The sequence below is a fragment of the Egretta garzetta genome, unplaced genomic scaffold, assembly GCF_000687185.1.
Source record: "Egretta garzetta isolate BGI_Z169 unplaced genomic scaffold, ASM68718v1 scaffold779, whole genome shotgun sequence".
NCBI lineage: Eukaryota > Metazoa > Chordata > Aves > Pelecaniformes > Ardeidae > Egretta > Egretta garzetta.
In genome coordinates, this window is record NW_009260792.1 from 213,125 (window position 1) to 217,971 (window position 4,847).

A 4,847-nucleotide genomic window follows, 5' to 3' on the forward strand; every position below is an offset into this window, starting at 1 on the left:
TCACCCAGTCCACGAATTCCTGGTTTTGCACCTCATACGTTGCAAGCAGATGAGGGATAGCAGTAAGAGGAAACTATATAATTGTGGCACTCTGGCCTGGCGGCCACAACCCAATCTTCAAAATTTTTGTTGTGCTTTTTGTCACGAATCAAAATTTATTTCCCCTGTCAAACCTGTGCTTTGAGGAGACTTTCAACATATCCTCAAGGTGGGCAAGTCTCCTTTTTCTGAATATTACTCATTTTGCTAGCAACAAAGGCATCAATACCTGTTTCTCAGCATTTGAAGGAAGATTTAATTCATTTATCAATTCCACTATTGAATTCTTTGAAAGGGGACAGATCTTTGTGTTCAGAAGCCTAGAAAAATCTTCCAAAATATTGCTCCATTACATTTGTAATTTGTGACAAGAAAAGATTAGCACAAAAGAACAGATTAGTTGCTGGTTGGCAGCTTCTCCAACATTTATAATGGTTAGCTAAACTAGCTCTACCTACATAGCCTCATGTCCAGTAAAATTGGTTTAAAATTTTGTGCAGTAAAATAATTGTAAACATAATGAGTTGGATCTACTCCTGGTGTTCTTCCTTATTACTTCAATTTACTAGTTAAATTAAAAAAAAAAAAAAAAAAGAAAGCTGCAGGCATTTCTGTAAATTTCGCAACAACTTTTTAAAGCTTGGAATATGCCAGTGACAGAGTCCTAAAGTAAAGCTTCTAGGCAGAAGCACCTATACAGAATTAGCAGGAGAGTAAGGTAGCACGAAACAAATCACAGTCAAAGAGAGCCCAGAACACCCCTGTGCTGTCAATCAAATGCAAGGTTTTCTAATCTCAGTTATGGTATGAACTCATTGCTTAGCCTGAGTATCTCTCTCCTTCATTTCCCTAACCGAAAAATTATAATCTGTCAGGATGGGTTATTGTCTACAGAAGGCCAGTATCTTGTTAAGCATTTGCACACTTTTCTGTTGAAAAAAATAAATAAATAAATTATATTTGTGCAGGACTAAAAACCAGTAAGCATTACAAACATCCTATTATTTTGTACTTATTTCTTATGACATATTTCATCTGCTAAGCTATTGCTCTGACACCCTTAGACATTCACCAGTTTGATGTCCTATTGTAAGAACTGTGCTATTGAGACAGAATCATCATTTCCCCCTTCATAGTCATATTTTCATGCCTCATGTCATTCCCACCTGTGGCTTTTTAGTAATTAATGATGTTACAATGCAAATTCTAATCAAGCTGCATATGTATTTTGTTCATTTGTTTCCTTATGGGAAACATTTTAATTTCCCCTGGCCTTTACACAGCAGCTGCATGTCCTTCTGATTATTTCTTCTGTTGAAAAGTGGTCTAAGTGTTGTTCAGGCCAAAAATCAGTCCAGCTGTAAGCACATGAAACTCTTTTGGCCCAGATTGTGCTAATCCACGTGCTACCTAGTTTTATTAAGAGACAGGCAAATCATAGAATCCATGAAACACGCAGTAGCAGCAAGACAGAGAGAAATAAGAATTTGAGGGCTACTAAAGAAGACTGCTGTAGGGGGTGTTTTGAAGATTACAGAAACTCTAACAAGCAGAAAACAAATTTTCCTCGTACACAATGTAGTCTGTTAAGAGCACGCCTATAAATATCATCCCCTTTTTGTCTATGCCTATGTACCAGATGAAAGCATTCAAAGTAGAATTTTCTCATTAACATACAATTAAATGTACTTTGAAAGGAGTTTTAATACATATATAGCAACTTGTCTATTATTTTATACCTCTGTTTTGCTGCAGGCAAACACAAAGACAGCCATGCAGCTGAAGCATTGGCCTGGGAATGGGGTGGTGTACTAAAATCTGTCACAGGCTTCCCATTTATTTTATCTCAGTCCTATGAATCTTTCTAGGACTCATTTTAATCTTCTGTAAAATGGAAACAACAGCTCATACACACATTGTAGGGAGTCTGGGAGGTCTATGTCTTCAAAGCTCTTTGACGATCTCTCATACAAAGCACTAAAACACTCTAACTATTGCTTTTACACATATCTTCTCTTATACTTCAAAGAGATCTGACGATGTATCTCCATTACAGCTTAATGGTCTGCATCTTTTTGGGTTTTGCTTGTAGCTGGGAGCGGTGTTTTAAATTAGGTTCAAAACACTGAGAAAAAAACATCCTCCTTGGCCTTCCTGAGTTGTCCACACTGCCTTTATCTGCTTTCTCACCTTCACACAGTTTCCATATGTGAGGTTTCAGCTCAAGGGAAAAAAAATTTCTGAATGGTTCTTGCAAACTAGTGACCTATCACGGGCTCTCATCTGTTCTGCAGGTGTTTTGCATCTGAAAGATGGTAAAGAAATGAAAACCCTATAGCTGGAAACCTCAGGTATTAAATTTAACTGAATAGGGAGAGAGGACTTGTGCAACTCATTCAAGTGGGATTTTCTTAGTGAATAAACAAATATCTTGCAATATTGGTAACACAGCATTTGATCCTACAGTTTTGTCCCAAAATAAAATTTTAATGTCTTCAGATCCTGACTATCTATTCAGTTTTAACTGTCGTGCTCACTTCTCCACTTAACTATGGTGGTGCTACACTGTGCTCACTCCTGCCTAGGCACTGAAATAGAAATACTGTATTTTCCTGTCTGTAAGAGCTGGTCCCAACATTTAAGACAAAATTTGCCTTGCAGAGCTACCTTAAACTTCTCCTAGTGGAAGCATCAAGATTCAGACCTATTCAGTGTTCACAGCCATCTAAGAGAGGAGGCTCAACTGAGGAGGTCCTTGTCCCATCCTCTTGAAGGCAATATGGGAACTTAGCCAGCTTAGAAATTGAATAGACACATCCAAGGATATGCTGCTTCATAAACTGGTAAATGCTTTGTTGCTCCTGCAGCCTAGATTTACTGTAGGGACTAGCAGTCTTTGACTTCTTCACCTCTCCAGAAAGCTTCTATGTGCTATTTTCCCTGTATCTTTTGTTTTAAGGACTTGTTGCAGTCCTCTTTCTTTTATACAAAGGATCTATAATTCTTTCCTCCTGATGAATAAGGGCTTCTTTGTGCTTCCATATCTCCTCTTCTGCACCAAGATTCCCCATTCTCCTCCTGTGTCCTCAGTCACCTCCTCCATCTTCCCCAGTTCCAGTGCCTCTATGGATCTCTTCATTACTCTGCTTCCAGTACATCAGAGACCATTCTGTCTTCTGCATTCCATGTGGGGTTCATGTGCCTCTAATTTCCACCTATGTCTCCATCTCTCATTATCCCTTTCCTGTCTATGAGGACAGCAGAGTTTTGAAATTTGGTTGGGACTGACCTTTCTTTTATGTAAGAAGATAATTCTCCACAGACTTGCTTCGTAATCTGAAGAGAACTTCAAGTGTGATAATAGTGGGTGGATTTACACAGCAGATGCCAGACAGATGGTGTACCCCTCATCCTGTTTTCCAGTTGTCTGTCATTGAAGTCAATTGAATTCTGCTCCAGATGCACCAGACAGCTCGTTCCTGAGCTTTTGCAGTCAGTGGGATACAACTCTCAAAGTGTCATGTTACCTCCCAAGACAAAGACATCAAGCTGAGGGCAGGTCCTCACAAACCTCAGCCAGCTCTCCCACCTCTGTAAGTGCACAACTAGTCATGCTGCTCTACAAGCAGGCGGTGATTTGGAGCATCAAGCAGTTTGATAAGTAGAGCTTATGAAGAACTCAAATGTATATCTAAGCTCTCCATATCAATATTAATGAACGTTGAATTTGCTTTGAAAATATACAGCGTGTGTTTCTTTGCTGTTTCTCTATGATCCCTGCTGATTTCTACTCTGCTCAATGTTCTTGGAAACTTCTGCCCTGCTGGGAGACCTAGAGGACCTAAACTTCAGTTTAGTATCTCTAAACTGTGAAACATGCACTCAAACAGGCACACGTGCACGTACAGACACAAGGGCTTACATTATAAGATAGTTTTTATTCATTTTCCAGCAGAGCTCTGTCATCATAAATGATCACTAGCACTTAAGAGCACCACTTACTTTGTGTATGGATACACAGAAAAACTCCTTGGGACAGCAAGATCAATTAACTTAAAATAATACAATGAAATTTTTTTGAGTTGTAACTTCTTTCTTAACTGAAAATGGGACTTTAAGAGAATCACTTAATTTCTGTGTCATCATTTCTCCCAGCTGTACAATGGGATAATAACATTGCTTTATCTCACTGGGATTCTGTGAAGAAAAATCATTATTCTTGTGAGAGGCTACCAGAGATAAGGGTTGTGGAAAAGTCTCTCAAAAACTAGTTGAGCTTGGGCTTATTGTTGGTCACATCAGTAAAGTTAAATACATTCAGAAGTGCTTGCTGGCTTCGGACCTAAGTCAAGACGGGTGTAATTAGGGCAAAAATCAAAAGTTTCAAATTCTTAACATGAAAAAATGATGTTCCAATTCAATAAATCAATAATTTTGAGGTTAAGAAATATTTTCAGAATCATCCTCTCTCTCTCTGCATCACAGCAGCATTTGCTGGCACGAGGGGAGAAAGCACCTTCAGAAAACTCGGTCTAAGGCATTCCCATGGTGCTGCGTAGGCTTATTAGCTTATTGTGAGGAATTTTGTCAACACCAGTGTGAGGAATTCTGTTCAGTGCTCTCCTGCATGGTTTTGATACATACTGGCAAGGATATGTCCTGCCCCAGGCGGCTTCTGAGATGCAAAGCCCTTCACTTGATGTTTCAGTTAAAGGCTCAATCTGACCCTCTGGGAAGTATACGGTTACTTCTTTTTTTTTTTTTTTTTTTTTTTTTAAACACGGGGGGGGGGTAACAATGTTCCCCAC